Genomic DNA, 16,605 nt, shown 5'->3' with positions numbered 1-16,605 from the left:
AATAATAAAATAAGCGTTCTCAACTGATTCTCGTAATATTTGCTTTGCTGATGCTCAGCAAGTGGTTTTGTCAGTTATATTCAGAAATTGATTTCAAAATATAATTTAACTATTCGGGAGTAGGAACAAGAAAATCGATAAAGTATTCACAGTTGGGATAATTTTTTTTTTGCTAAATCAGAGTTTGCCTTATAAGCCAACTGTCCTAAAAGCACAAATCTTAAAACAAAGAAAACTGATTAAATAAGTTGATTTAAATAAATAAAAAAATTAATATTGTCAAAATAACTAATGTGCAACTAGACTTGGATAATTTTCCTGCACCAATACCAGATCCTTTAAAAATGGGGACGCTTTGGGCATGTATCCAGCCCCACAATAAGCCCGTTTTGTGAGTCACCTACAAGTTAAGGTGCCCGACTAAATGAGGCTTTGGCTCAACGGATTCCAAAGATCAGTTTAACAATTTATGTATTATTATACTAGATAAAGCCTCATTCAAACTCTCAAACTAATCAATCAACCTATTAATTAACCAAGACAATGTATGGCACTACACCGACTTAGAAACACCATCGCTTGAGGTAGATTTGAAATTGAATTTTGACGAGATCCACCTTAACAACATTTATGAACTGTCATAAGACTAGTTTTAGTACTATTCCAATTAAATCCACCACGCTGTATTTCTTTACAGATACGTATTTCGACCTCAATTATTAGGCCGTTTTCAGAGTCTCGTGCTTGGCTCGACTTGACTTAAGTTAATAGATTTTTTTATTGCAATTAGTCACCGGCGTGGCAAAATTATGATCGGCGGCGCGCCGACCCAAAATCGTCGGCGGCGGCGGCGCGAGTAAAACCACCGGCGGCGGCGGCGTGGCGCGGCGGCGCACAGGTCTACGGGTAGCACGCCTTGTGCTCGGCATTTCACCAAGAACGATTTTCGGCTGACCATATTGCCTAGTTTTTTATTAGCATTCGCGTAGGTTTTCATATATGTTTTGGCATTGGCACCATAGTCGTGTTCTATTGATTTTTGGAAAGGACGTTTAGAATATCGGCCATTTTGTAACAATAATTGTTGCTTTCGACTGTGATTGATTATTGACGACGGTATTTTTCGGCTCTTTCAGTCTTTATGATAAGCTAAAACGGGTTTTGCGTCAACTATCCGACGTTTCGGTGTTTATTACACCTTCTTCAGGGATTTAGAGGCTGCGTTTTGTTGTACTTATGTGTGTCATGTCCGACATATTGCTGTCTAAGAGTTTTAGTAATGGCGTCCAACTACGGTGCATGTGTTTCAATTTTTGTGCACTCCACTGTTCTATTGAAATATTTCTACGAAAAGCTTTGTTGCTTTCGCACCTACGCTTTCGATAAAAGCTGTGGCAATATTTTATCGCCCGCGCACTTCAAGTAGTCGTTATAAACTCAATAATCAATCACAGTCGAAAGCAACAATGAACTGAACAAAGAAGAACATGTGAATATCGTGCAATGATACAAATGGCAAGGTGAATCATGAGCGATTCCTTGGGCATGAGCTTGGCTACGAGTCTGATGAGATTTGACTTGCTCTTGATTTGTATCGTATATGAGATTTCAGAATCTAAGTTTCTACCAACACTGAACCGATATGGGGCGTGGTCTTTTGTCCGATTAGGACATTTGGCCGAATTAGACATTTGGCCGAATAGGTCATTTGGCCAAAAAGGTTATTTGACGGAATAGGTAATTTAGCAGAATAGGTCATTTGAAAAGTGAAAAACTAGGAGCTAGAAAAGAGACGTCTCAATTCTCATTTATCATTTCTCACTTCTCACTGTAAAAAGTGAAGAGCGTGAAGTGAGTTGTTAGACATCTCACTACCCACTTCGCACTAATCACTTCTCACAGTGAGATTGGATAAATGTGGAGTGAGAAGTGAGACGTCTCACTTGTATAATGTGAGAAGTCCGAAATGAAGAGTGAGAAGTGAAACGTCTCAATTATGACTCCTTATTCCTCGCTTCTCACTGTAAAAACTGAGAAGCCCGAGGTCATCTCACAACTCACTTCGGGCTTCTTACTTTTTACAAGTGAGAAGTGAGAAGGCTCATTTCTTACTCCTCATCTATTACTTCTTGCTGAGAAAGTTAGAAGCGCGAAGTGAGTAGTGAAACGTCTCACTACTCACTTCACGCTGCCTATTTTTTTGTAGTGAGAAGTGAGAAATAAGGAGTGAAAAGTAAGACGTCTCTCTTCTCACTCCTAGAATCTCACTTTTCGACCAAATGACCTATTCGGCCAAATGTCTTATTCGGAAAAATGTCTCATTCAGCCAATGACTCTTTCGGCCAAACGACCCTTTCAGCCAAATGACCCTTTCGGCCAAATGACACTTTCGGCCAAACGGCCCTTTCGGCCAAATGATCCTTTCGGCCAAACAACCCTTTCGGCCAAATGATCCTTTCGGCCAAACAACCCTTTCGGCCAAATGACCCTTTTGGCAAAATGACCCTTTCGGCAAAATGACCCTTTCGGCCAAATGAGCCTTTCGGCCAAATGACCCTTTTGGCAAAATGACACTTTCGGCCAAGTGGCATTGGCCGAACGGTATTCGGGCAAACGGCCCTTCCCCGAGCAGCAGTTAAAATCGACTTTATTTCGGTTCTATAGTCGCATTAAAAACCTGGTTAACAGTGCTAATAAGCCCCAAATTATACTATAAGTGCTGCTCAAAAGCCGCTTTTGGTGAATTATTTGGCTGATATAATGCTTACCCCTACCTATTTTTCAACGCCTATGCCAACAAAATGTCGGAATATTTAAGCGAATTGGAAAGAAACGGAAAAAATATGAAACGAAAAATATTTATTTACATCTTGATGTGTTCTTTCTTTTTTCTTCCCATTGAGGACTCGATGATTTTTTTGCTATTTATGTTTATCTCCGGGCTTGAACGCTAGAACACTTGGTGGAAGGATTTTGGTTCGAGTATGCCATCTGATCCATCTCGAAATTGAGTGGATCTTTTGCTAGCAAGTGACAAAAACAGATGGTTTCCATCTGCCTTCATCCCAAGAGCGGGGAATGATGAAAAAATAAATGTGAAACCATGCTGAATCCGTAATAATGAAACTGTTTTGGGTTCATGGCGTCTATATAAAAGGTTCCTTCGGACTAATAAATAAAGCTTCAGAATAAATCAACAGAAGTATGAAACATCATGTTTATTTCCCTAGCCAGACAGAGACGGAGGGGGAGGCCATACAGCTGGCGGTCGACGTAACATTCATCATTCAGGAGGGTTCAGGAGGGTTCGAAATGCGGAACTGGGTCTCCAACTCCCCGCCAGTGGTTGCTGCGCTAGAAGGAGGTGTGGCTCTATCTGGAGCTAGAGAAATAAACATGAGCATTGGTGAAGCTAACGGTACCGAAAAGGTTCTCGGAATGTGGTGGGACACTACTACAGACTGCTTCACGTATAAGTTGTCTGCCCGCCTCGACGCCGATCTGTTATCCGGAGATAAGCGGCCAACAAAACGCGAGGTCTTAAGGACACTAATGATGGTTTTCGACCCTGTCGGCTTTATCAGTCACTTTCTAATGTTCCTCCGAAGCCTTCTACAAGAGATTTGGAGAGCGTCCGTTGACTGGGATGAGCAGATCCATGATTCACATTACGAAAAATGGCTCACCTGGCTTCGCGTCCTTCCCAAAGTTTCCGACATCAAGATACCGCGATGTTATCGAACAGCTACCTCCACAGGAGGAAGTAGAATTCAAATGCACACCTTCGTAGACGCTAGCGAGAATGGGTTCGCGGCGGTCGTATACTTACGATTTCAGGAAGAGAAAACCGTAGAATGCGCAAAGCTGGTGCAAAATGTAGAGTGGCTCCGCTCAAATTCCTGTCGTTACCACAATCCGAGCCGCAAGCCGCCATTATCGAGGTGCGATTGGCAGACACAATTTCCCAGTCTCTATCCGTTAAAGTTCAAAACGCTTCTTCTGGACGGACTCCAGAGACGTCATGTGCTGGCTTCATTCGGATCATCGACGCTACAGCCAGTATGTAGGAGTACGAATCAGTGAGATCCTTGAAACGATAAATCTTGCAGATTGGCGATGGGTGCCGACAAAGCTAAACGTAGCGGACGAGGGAACGAAATGGAAGAGCACTCCTGATCTTAGACACTCCAGCCGATGGTTTCGTGGACCCGATTTCCTTTGGAAACGCGAAGATGACTGGCCGGCAACATCGCAGTTTGTTAGAATTACTAATACAGAGCTTCGTCCATACTTACACCTCCATTTCAAGGTCTTCGACCCAATCATCGACGCAAGCCATTTCAGCCAATGGTCTACCCTCCTGAAGGCTACAGCGTATGTGTTCAGAGCCATCAGAAACATGCAGCAGACTACACGGAGGACGGCTAAAACTTGTAGCCCCCTCACAAGGGACGAGCTTATCAAGGCCGAAAGCTACCTGTACCAAATAGCTCAGCGACACTCGTATAGGGACTAGGAGGAGATCGCAGTTCTGTCTATGGACCACCATGAATCAACAAACAAAATTCCTAAAAGCAGCCCATTGTTCCGCCTGTGCCCATTCATGAATGAAACAGGAGTATCCGGTATTTTCCATGCAGTATGATTTAGTTTTCCATACAAATGTAAATCATTATTACTGCAAAGGTAGGCTTTAAAAAGAATATCAGCTTCAAATGCGAGTAACAGAGACAGGTTGTAAAACTCCAGGTATTATTGTTATTGATTTCACCAAAACGTCATAAATGATAGCTCTAAATTGGTTTTGATAGTTTCCTTATTCGGCTTGTATCCACATAGGGCTGATCAGCTTTCTATCAAAGCGTTATATGCCGATATACGGCTTCTTTTACTGCCTGACGTTTATACTGCCAATAAGCATTTGAAAAACACATATACAGCTTACAAGCACTGAAAAGCTGCTTTACGGTTTAAATAAGGCTTATTACAGTGCTTAATGGTTAGCTGGAGAGATTGAAACAAAAAAAACTGAGCAACTCATCGAACTTGCTCAAATTTAAAATGAGTTCTACTGGAATAATAACGACAAAAAAAAAACAATGTATGTTGAACTGGTTGAATGAACGTCAAAAACTAAATTCCGAAGCGAATGCAATTTTTTTTCCTATTCGGGTGTGCCACTGCGACCAGTTGTTAGATCTATTTTAGCGTTACCCGTATCCGTATTGTACAAACCAATAGAATAAATAATTTTTGTTATTAATTTGAATCGTTTTAGATATAAACAATAATATGTATTATGTTTCGAAGATTACTATCCAATACCAAATAAATTTCTTTTCGTTCCTCGTGTCCATAAGAACTTCACTACGATAGACTAAAGCGTTGTTATTGCTTATTATTTAAACGTTTCTGCTTTCTAATCCATAATATAGGCTTACAAAACGCATGCCATGAATCAAAATAATAAATATTTGAATTTTAATATTTTCTTTAAGTATGTTCACTGAATGACTGCTATTTTGTTTAATTCTGCGAGGGACAACATCTTGAAATAAATGAAACGCGAAACGTTTCGCGGGACACTTTTCAGCGCGGGACAAATAGTGAAAATGCGGGACTGTCCCGTGAAACGCGGGACGTCTGGTCACTTTAAAAACATTGATGACCCAACAATACGATTGATCGATTAAACATTATTATTAATTTTTAATAAACAATATTTTAGTTGACATAATCTACATAAATCGTCATTATCACGAACACGCATTTCAAGCCTAAGGTGAATGTGTTTATACCCGATTTTCATGAATAAACGCTTGCTGTCTATGAGAAATCGTATTTGCAGTTTAAAAACACGTTATTTATCTTATCACTTGTAAATGGCAAATTTCTCAAGTTCCTGCCTACTGGATACTTCTAAATATGGAGGGTGGTACCAACGGAAAACTCATTTGTCGGAGTGTTGACTTCAAATATCTTTTTACCCAAGTGTCGAAGAATATCGAGAAACATAATTTGGAAAGAGACGTCCAAAGAATTGGGTCCTACGAGGCATGGAAAAGGCTTAGTAGGTCCAATGCAGAAAATTTAGCAAATTGACATAGACAAGTATGGAAAAACATGAGAATTAGGTGAAGAATCTTTTAGGCCTAGCATAAAACATCTTGAAAACAATTTAAAATTGGATAATTAATTTGTTTGTCAATTCAACACTATCTTGGCAACCCTAACTGAAATGACATTACACTTGGCATTTTTATGCGTCCGAGCATGCCACTTTAAGTGCGAAAGACCGCACGTTCCACCTGGGGATGAAAACAACACTACTACCACAGATAAACAGATATAATACTCGAAATTATTCCATCTCACACTGAGTTACAGGTCGATTCAAACAATTACTAGTCGGCCGTTGCGCGTGTACGGGTTTGACGTATGATCATCACCGTCACCTTATCCGTGATTTTCCCAAATCGATCTTAACAACAGATGTTTTTATCGGTTGATGTCCCTGTTGTAGTCTGTTTGTCTGCGTCACTACATTCAGTGGCAGATTCACTCCAACAACTCTCTGAAATTAAAATCAACGTTTCCATTGCTACGGGCAGCCGCACATGGGACATGTTTTGCTTTTTCTTCATTTCCATTTAAATATTTTTGCACGCGCGCCCTCCACTCACAACTAATATGCTTCTCCGTATGTATCTCTCTTCCTCTCTTCGCAACGAATCGCACCACTTTTATTTATATTTTTTATTGCTGCCGCTGCTGCTGCCACAAGGTTTCGTATTCTACACAGACACAACTAACTTGTGGTCAGGGATCTTCCCTTAAACTGCAGTAAAGAGAAAAAAAAAACAATTTTCATTACACAGACGACACCCGCACAGAATTTCCATATTTTCCTGACACACATTGCACCCTTGCAAATGCATCCGGATTCATTGTTACAGAGCGCACTTGTACGAACTTTTATATTTTTAGATTTCTGGTCATTAGTGCGACACCTCGGCCTGTTGTACAACGCCTGGAACACGAACTCTTCCACTCATTAATTAATCACTCGCGGCATTTTGCATCCCGCTGCACTTTGACACTGGCAAGATTGCAAACACCATCAGTACAATGTTCGGAAATTATTACCTTGATCGAACCTAAACAAGCACCCCGTTCCGTCCAGGGTCCCGCACGACCCTACTGGATGGATGTTGTCAGTTGTGGCGAATTGACAGGCACCAAACAACCGAGCGAGCGTAATCCCAACTAACACACCATGGACGGTAAACACCCGACTCGACGACGGACGACACGGGCCGTATTGGTCTGTCACGCTTTACTTCCAGGCCAGTCTGTGCACGACTGACGTATTTTGTTTAACTTCTCTAGTTGCTGCTACTAAATACCAGCGAGCTTGCCTGCTGAGAACAAAATATGCTATTCCCGAGCGCTCCAAGAGAATGCGGGTTGACATTCTCAAGCGGACGCAGACGATGAAGCTATGTACGATGGAAACATTCAATACAACCATCCACTGCAGCACCACTATTCCTGGTGTGCTGCGGATGTCGACGGTAGATTGAGAGAATTCGCAAGCGAAGAGCAAAGAGATATTGCTGTGCCGGTGCGTTCGGTATGCATGGAGTGAGATATAATGCTAATCATGTAAAACCTAGTAACAATATCTATGCCTAATTAATACAATCAACAATACAATCAACGTTTATGAATAAGGCTTCTACCCTTATTGGCATAGTTAATTACACAGGATTCTGTTTTTACACAATTTTTTTTCGCTCGTATTTTTGATCGTGTGACTTCAATTTGCCACCAAAATCCTTGCAACATGTTTCAAAAAATTCTATTCGCAGATGACATGTGCAGCCTATGTGCATATGTTTTCTTGTGTTACATTGAAGCAATAATTTTTACCTAAAATTGATAATCTATGAACGCTTTAATATTATCTAAATAAGCATAATGAGCTCGGCTACGTCCTAACAAATAAAGGAATGAAAAGGTAGCTTTGATTATAAAAAAATATTTCGAACAACCACATGTCAGAGAGAGCGTTTCACCCTGCACGCTTAAAATGATTCACATAATGTTGTGTTCCATTCACACAAAACGGCCCTGTCCCAGAACAACACATAGATGTGCGTGAGTTTCAAAGCCACAAAAATACCTGGTACGGTCGTGTCATATATTGAGATCCGAGTTTCAATCAAATTACACGAGTCCTTTTTTTTGACTGTGTAACTCTCACTCATCTATGTGTTGTTCTGGAGAGGCCCGTTTTGTGTGAATGGAACACAAAAGTGTGCTAATCATTTCAACCGTGTGGTGTCATGCTCTTTCGGTAGTAGTGTACTTTTCTCTTTCATTGAAAGAGAATACTAGTATGCGAACAGATATAACAAATAAACATTATGGTACGTATTCCCCATAAATTTGTTCCTTTACTTGCCATAATTTAGCATGCCATAAAACCTAGTACACACATTTCATTCTCATTTGGTGAGAGTTATAAATAATTATACAACTGTTGTTGTCACGGATGTAAAGTATGCACTGTAATTATGATTTAATCACTTTGAGGTTTGAAGGTTTAAAGCCTACTTATTTGTTTTTAAAATATTCCGCCTTGCATACATACATTCGTCTTCTGAAGTAGTTCATTTCGTTATGATATTGCGTTTTATTAAAAAAAAAACAACTAAAGTGTACACAGTTGGACAGGTGGCGTAGAGAGCATTCAACATTTTAATGGTTTGAACTTTCGGCAAGTTTTCGAGCCTAATCTCGTGGTTCAGTAGGAGCAATGTTTTAAAACAATTGTTCTTATGTTTCGAATAATACTCTTGGATTTTCATAAATTTCAGTAATTTTCTTGTACTATTTGTTCTGTATAAAACAACCTTATAATGTTAATAGGTCTTTTTCTCAGTAAAGCGTTACATCGGATAACTCCAATGCGTCCAATTGAAGCGCAAGGCTGCAAATTTCGATGAGATGATATTGCAGCTTCAAGAAAAGTTCACGAGAGACAACAAATTAAGGGTCTTGTTAGTGTTATCGAAAGCATGGAGCCATCAAGAAGCGATGCAGTATTTTACCTCACCACCTTTATACCTCATAAGACAAGCCCGAAAATTGACTGGAGAGGAAGGAATCCTATCAACCATGAATGATAGGATTGGGCGCGGTTTGTTCGCGGAGGTGAAGAACGAAGTTCAACAGTTCTTCGACAGTTATCTTGTAAATAGGGTTATGCTATGGCAAAATTTGTTTCTGTTGAAAAAGGATGGTTAGCGACAACATGTCCAAAAACGCTTACTACTTTGTTCGATACGAGAAGCACACACAACTTATGAGGAAATAAGTAAAAATATTGTAGGATTCAGTTAGTTCTTAGTAGTTCTGGTTCCCATAACATTTGTACGATGAATTGGTGATACACATCCTTAAAAAATATTCGTTTGATAACGATTCAAACTTATACACGGATAAAATATTATGCAGCACATCAACCAGATCTTACTGAGCGTCTGCTCTCCATGTCAGGATCGGCTCACAACAGCGTTTGTTCTCCATGTTAGGGGCGGCTGATCATCGTCCGAGTGCCAGCGAGGGACTTTAAACTAAACTGTGCACATCATGCTGCATCGTGTCAGCATCCAGAAGGCAGCCCCTTCAACGCGATCTAGGTAGCGCAACCCTGGTAAGGTAGCCTACCGTAGATCCTACAGTTACCAAGAAAGGCAAAAGTAGAGCAAACGGATTGATTCCAGACTTGGCAATGAATAAAGGACAACGATTGGAAAGTCGGATCTTGGAACGTGAGAGTTTTGAATGAACCCGCACGTGTTAGGCTCCTGGCTCGTGCGCTGCAGAAGGTCGGCGTGAGTGTGGCAGCAATCCAGGAAATACGGTGGCCCAGAACTGGAGAACGTGAATTCCGGGCGGTGGATCCCATCGCGAACACTTCATTCAAGTACCACATTTACTATAGCGGTGGTGACAGAGCAGAACGAGGAGTTGGTTTCATGATGATCGGTAAGCAGATCAAGCGTGTTATCCGGTGGAAGTCGATATGCGACCGCATTTGCGTGTTGAGAATGAAGGGCAAATTCTTCAACTATAGCCTGATCAGCATCTATGCACAAACGAACGATAAGTCTGATGACGTGAAGGATGAGTTCTATGAGAGTCTTGATAAGGCCTACGGAGATTTTACGCAACTGTCAATGGCGCGTGGCATAAGACTGCGCCAGTGCTCGCCATGTACAATGACCGAGAAGGAGATTTGCTGACAGACAAGACTATGGTGACAACCAGGTGGAAGGAGCACTTCGAGGATTTGTTGAACGGTGAAAATGAAGGTGTATTAAGGAGCAGGATGGACGTAGTCGGCGACGGTCAAGCTGTGGAATCACCCACGCTGGACGAAGTTTAGAAGGCTCTGTTAGGAGATCTGGCGTGCAGAGGAACGGCACTATCATCACACGATCGCACATGCTCCTGGGTTTTGCGGACTGCATCGACCTTATTAGAATCGATCGCAGAGCAGTAGCGGAGACGGCGAGGATAGGCTTCACCATTAACTCTACCAAGACAAAGTACATGGTGGCAGGTAGAGATACGGAAAGACCAAGTGGTGTTGGTGCAGAGGTAGTGCTTGATGGGAATGTGTTTGAAGTTGTTGAAGAATTTGTTTACCTTTGAACGCTTGTGACATGTGACAATGACGTTTCCCGTGAAGTGAAAAGACGTATTGCTGCTGCGAATAGGGCCTTTTACGGATTACGTAACCAGCTTAAGTCCCGCAACAAGCAGACGGAAACGAAATTTGCTCTATACAAAACTCTGATTCTACCAGTGCCCCTTTATGGACATGAAGCATGGACATTAAAAAAGGCAAACCGAAGAGCTTTCGGGGTTTTCGAGCGAAATGTGCTGCGTACAATACTCGGAGGGAAACTAGAAAATGGTGTGTGGCGCAGACGCATGAAATGAGCTATATCAAGTCAAGACAAAATTTTCAAAACGACTTATCTGCTTTTGTAAACAAAGATTCAAACGACGATTTGACGAATCTGATAGCTCTCCCACGCAAACCAACACCATCAACAGGTAGCGGAAAGCTTTACCTACCTATTGGTGGTGTTGGTTTGCGTGGGAGAGCTATCAGATTCGTCAAATCGTCGTTTGAATCTTTGTTTACAAAAGCAGATAAGTCGTTTTGAAAATTTTGTCTTGAAGTATACAAAGTAGATAATATTGGGAATTCGTCTAAAATACGGCAGACTTCAGTGGGCTGGTCACTTAGTGCGAATGTCGATAGAATTAATAGCAAAAACAATATTCAACAGAGAACCAGATAGGGGCCAGCGACTTCGTGGAAGGCCACGAACACGCTGGCTGCTAGCGGTGGAATCGGACCTGGGGACCCTGAACGTTCAGGGAAACTGGAGGAACATCGCCTAATACCGACGATTATGGAGCTCTACAATACGCCAGACATAGGTGTATCGCGGGCAGCAGGGACTATGGCTTGACGATCCCTCCCCAGGCCATCTGCGAGTTATGGGGCTTGCCTAGGATGTGGTGGGGTTTGACAGTGGGCCCTGTTAAACCTCTATAAAAAGCTGCATGTATCCGCAAGTAAGCCCCACCAAAGCGACCATGTGCCGCTCAAAGCGCACAAGCCCAAGTCCTGGTGTTAGGTGAGACGCTAAACAGCCCTGACACGATGGCCCTTCGTTGAGACAGGAGGTTTGCGCAGGCCCAATAAGCCGCCTGGAAAACCAATCATTACGAACAATATAAGAGATAATGCGACTCGATATAATCGGCAAAGACCTAGGCGACGAATAGAGGATCACGATTGGAGGCTTGGAACATGGAACTGCAAGTCGCTAGGTTTTGCAGGTTGCGACAGGATGATCTACGATGAATTACATTTTGCTGGACAGGACAGAAAGTGTGGAAAAGCCGGCATCGAGCGGCTACCTTCTACCAAAGCTGTGGCACCACCAACGAGCTGGGAACCGGCTTCATAGTGCTGGGTAAGATGCGCCAGCGTGTGATTGGGAGGCAGCCAATCAACGCAAGGATGTGCAAGCTGAGGATTAAAGGCCGTTTCTTCAACTATAGCATCATCAACGTGCACTGCCCACACGAAGGGAGACCCGACGACGAGAAAGAAGTGTTCTACGCACAGCTGGAGCAGACATACGATGGTTGTCCACTGCGGGACGTCAAAATCGTCATCGGTGATTTGAACGCACAGGTAGGAAGGGAGGAGATGTATAGACCGGTCATCGGACCGGATAGTCTACACACCGTATCGAATGACAACGGCCAACGATGCATAAACTTCGCAGCCTCCCGCGGAATGGTAGTCCGAAGCACCTTCTTTCCCCGCAAAAATATCCACAAGGCCACATGGAGATCACCTAACCAAGAAACGGAAAACCAAATCGACCACGTTCTAATCGACGGTAAATTCTACTCCGACATCACGAACGTCCGCACTTACTGCAGTGCGAATATTGAATCCAACCACTACTTCGTTGCAGTATGCCTGCGCTCAAAACTCTCGACGGTGTACAACACGCGTCGAAGTCGGACGCCGCGGCTTAACACTGGACGGCTACAAGACGGTAGACTAGCCCAAGAATACGCGCAGCAGCTGGAAGTGGCACTCCCAACGGAATAGCAGCTAGGCGCAGCGTTTCTTGAAGATGGCTGGAGAGATATTCGATCCGCCATTGGTTGCACCGCAACCGCTGCACTTGGCACGGTGCCTTCGGATCAGAGAAACGACTGGTATGACGGCGAATGTGAGCAGTTAGTAGAAGAGAAAAATGGGCGATATTGCTGCAACACCGCACGAGGGCGAACGAGGCACGTTATAAACAGGCGCGGAACAGACAAAACTCGATTTTCCGGAGGAATAAGCGCCAGAAGGAAGATCGAGACCGTGAAGAGACGTAGCGCGCCAATAACATACGAAAGTTCTATAAGAAGTTGAACCGTTTACGTAAGGGCCACGTGCCACAGCCTGATATGTGTAAGGACATAAATGGGAACCTTCTTACGAACGGGCGTGAGGTGATCCAAAGGTGGCGGCAGCACTACGAAGAACACCTGAATGGTGATGTGGCAGACGAAGATGGGAACCTGGGAGAACGCGCGCAGTACATAATTTTACCGGTTCCGGATCTCCAAGAAATCCAGGAGGAGATTGGCCGGCTGAAAAACAACAAAGTCTTTGGGGTTGACCAACTACCAGGAGAGCTATTTAAACACGGTGGTGAGGCACTGGCTAGAGCGCTGCACTGGGTCATTACCAAGATTTAGGAGGAGGAAGTTTTGCCGCAGGAGTGGATGGAAGGTGTCGTGTGTCCCATCTACAAAAAGGGCGATAAGCTGGATTGTAGCAACTACCGCGCAATCACATTGCTGAACGCCGCCTACAACCCTAGCAGCACACATGTTCTATAACGATTACTGCAACTTATATTTGACCGAATTCAGTCACAATTAAGTTCCTGCAACCATTTTTGTCTGACTTGTGCTGCTCGGGAAGGTACTCTCCCAAATTTTATGCCGTCGACTAGCACCAACTGCAAGGGAGTTCGTGGGGCAGTACCAGGCGGGTTCTATGGGCGAACGTTCCACCACGGATCAGGTGTTCGCCATTCGTCAAGTACTGCAGAAATGCCGCGAATACAACGTACCCACACATCATTTATTCATCGACTTCAAAGCCGCATATGATACAATCGATTGGGACCAGCTATGACAGCTAATGCAGGAACACGGTTTTCCGGATAAACTGATACGGTTGATCAAAGCGACGATGGATCGGGTGATGTGCGTAGTTCGAGTTTCAGGGGCATTCTCGAGTCCCTTCGAAACCCGAAGAGGGTTACGGCAAGGTGATGGTCTTTCGTGTCTGCTATTCAACATCGCTTTGGAAGGGGTAATACGAAGAGCAGGGATTAACACGAGTGGTACAATTTTCAATAAGTCCGTCCAGCTATTTGGCTTCGCCGACGACATAGATATTATGGCACGTAACTTTGAGAAGATGGAGGAAGCCTACATCAGACTGAAGAGGGAAACTAAGCGGATTGGACTAGCCATCAACACGTCGAAGACGAAGTACATGATAGGAAGAGGTTCAAGAGAAGACAATGTGAGCCACCCACAGCGAATTTGCATCGGTGGTGACAAAATCGAGGTGGTAGAAAAATGTGTGTACTTGGGCTCACTGGTGACTGCCGAAAATGACACCAGCAGAGAAATTCGGAGACGCATAGTGGCGGGAAATCGTACGCACTTTGGACCACGCAAGACGCTCCGATCGAATAGAGTTCGCCGCCGTACCAAACTGACAATCTACAAAACGCTCATTAGACTGGTAGTCCTCTACGGACACGAGACCTGGACGATGCTCGTGGAGGACCAACGCGCACTTGGAGTTTTCGAAAGGAAAGTGCTGCGTACCATCTATGGTGGGGTGCAGATGGCGGACGGTACGTGGAGGAGGCAAATGAACCACGAGTTGCATCAGCTGTTGGGAGAACCATCCATCATTCACACCGCGAAAATTGGACGACTGCGGTGTGCCAGGCACGTAGCCAGAATATCGGACAGTAACCCGGTGAAAATGGTTCTCGACAACGATCCGACGGGCACAAGAAGGCGAGGTGCGCAGCGGGCAAGGTGGAAGATGACTTGCGGACCTTCCGTAGACTGCGTGGTTGGCGACGTGTGGCCATGGACCGAGCCGAATGGAGAAGCGAGCACAGGCCACTTCGGCCTGAATAAATAAATAAATAATAGGTGTATCGACGCTGTAGGTAGGTAGGTAGTTCTCCTGGCAGCACTTCTCGGCGAATTGTAAATCAGCATCCATCTTCTTTTCTATTGTCTGCAAACGACGCTACGCTTGATGTTCCCTTTTGGGGAACGTAAAGTTGTTATACCTGGGGCACACTTCGAAATGAGTATCACAACGCTTCAGTGTTCGGTTCATTATGTCCAGAGCCCGTTCGTCTGCCTCAGACATCTTCGGATTTTGGAATTTTATCCCGAAGTCCTCAATTCTGAACATTTGCTCAAATCAAGATCATCTCGGAGCACATCAAGATGTGAAATTGTTCGACGGTATCAGCTTCTGTCGATTCAATTTGTGCATTTACCGTCCAACCTAGGGGAAAACGCGTCAGCTGCAGACAGTGAATTGAGTATTGGATAGTTTGGATAGTGGAATAGCTTCCAGCTTACCTTCATTTAACAGCGGATATAGGCTTCGTATTTGTTCCATGTCCAGATTCACTTTCGGCAGATTGGTTCCTTTGATGGTACGCACATTGCTGAGCTGATGCCACTTGGATTGCTGATATTTGGCCCTGATATTTGTAGCGAAAGTATCATCGAGTCTTCATCTCTGTGCGTGATGACGTTCGTCCAACGATAGGTGACTGGATTCGCCGGACCAGACAGGTTCATCACATTGGGGAAGGGTCGTTTCCCGAAACCCATTCGTTCGAAAGCCAGTTGGCCGAATGCCACTAGGCCGAAAATTGTTTGGCCGAGGTAGTGAGACGTCTCACTATTCACTTCGCACTACTCACCTTTTACAGCGAGAAGTGAGGAGTGCGAAATGAGACGTCTCACTTCTCACTCCTCATTTCTCACTTCTTACTGTGAAAAGTGAGTAGTTCGAAGTTGGTAATGAGATGTCTCACGACCATTTCGGCCAAACAACCCTTTCGGCCTAATGACCCTTTCGGCTAAAACACCCTTTGGGCCAAATGACTCTTTCGGCCAGATGGGTCTCGGCCTAAATTCTCCCATCACATCAGCCAGGGATACGTCAATCATTGAACTGGATGATCCCTCATCGAAAAGTGCGGAAATTTCGAGTACTTCACTACCGGTTCGGATTTTAACTTTTCCTACACGAACTTCGTGCAGTCAGGTGGCATAGGTTTTCAACTGATTTAGATTCGTTGGTCGCTTTGCGAGTTGATTGCTTTGGAATATCATCCGAGTGTACCAACTCGTACTACCGAACACGTCTTGTTCGATGTGCATTTCTGACGATTGTGGTCTGCCTTCAGACATACATAGCAAACTTTACAAATTCTAGCTGTAGACCGACGCTGTTGCACTGAGAGTTTGCGGAATTTTTCACACTTTGCCAAAGAATTGTGATCCGTCGCGCTGCATAGGGGACACTTCGTTTCTGCGTTCTCGTTATTGACGTAAAAAACTGGTGCTTTCTGCTTCGTAGTTGATATTTGCTTGCGCCCAGCAAATACATTTCCTCCTCCAACCACCGCAAAAAAGCCTGGAAGTCAACGATTCCTTTTGTCCTCAACAGTTCAGCCTTATAAGGGACCCACATTTGTTTGCTAAAGTTTGGAAGCTTTTCGACGATTCCTTTTGTCCTCAACAGTTCAGCCTTATAAGGGACTAAGCATATGCGGTATTTCGAAAAATTTCGTTTTAGGGCATTCGAAACGAAATTCCGCGGAATTCCGCGGAATTTGAGTATGGCGAAATCCAATTTTCTAATTTCGTTTC

At 43.8% G+C, this 16,605-nt stretch overlaps 1 protein-coding gene across 8 annotated transcripts in view; it reads right to left on the bottom strand.

Moving 5' to 3' along the window:
• The window catches only part of LOC134226656 (phosphatidylinositol 4,5-bisphosphate 5-phosphatase A-like), a 78,198-nt gene extending 70,715 nt beyond the window's left edge, over window positions 1-7,483 (bottom strand). For 2 of the 8 annotated variants that reach the window (XM_062707558.1, XM_062707560.1), the window contains exons 1-2: window positions 7,147-7,483; window positions 6,684-6,838 (exon numbers count right to left, since the gene is read on the bottom strand). The gene's annotated coding sequence lies outside the window, so the exon portion shown is untranslated. The remainder of the gene's footprint in view (window positions 1-6,683; window positions 6,839-7,146) is intronic. The other 6 variants (XM_062707559.1, XM_062707557.1, XM_062707562.1 and 3 more) reach the window with 4 other exon arrangements.
• Window positions 7,484-16,605: the final 9,122 nt, after the last annotated feature.

The sequence above is a fragment of the Armigeres subalbatus genome, chromosome 3 (genome assembly GCF_024139115.2).
Source record: "Armigeres subalbatus isolate Guangzhou_Male chromosome 3, GZ_Asu_2, whole genome shotgun sequence".
NCBI lineage: Eukaryota > Metazoa > Arthropoda > Insecta > Diptera > Culicidae > Armigeres > Armigeres subalbatus.
This window is presented reverse-complemented; position numbering and strand designations above follow the sequence as displayed.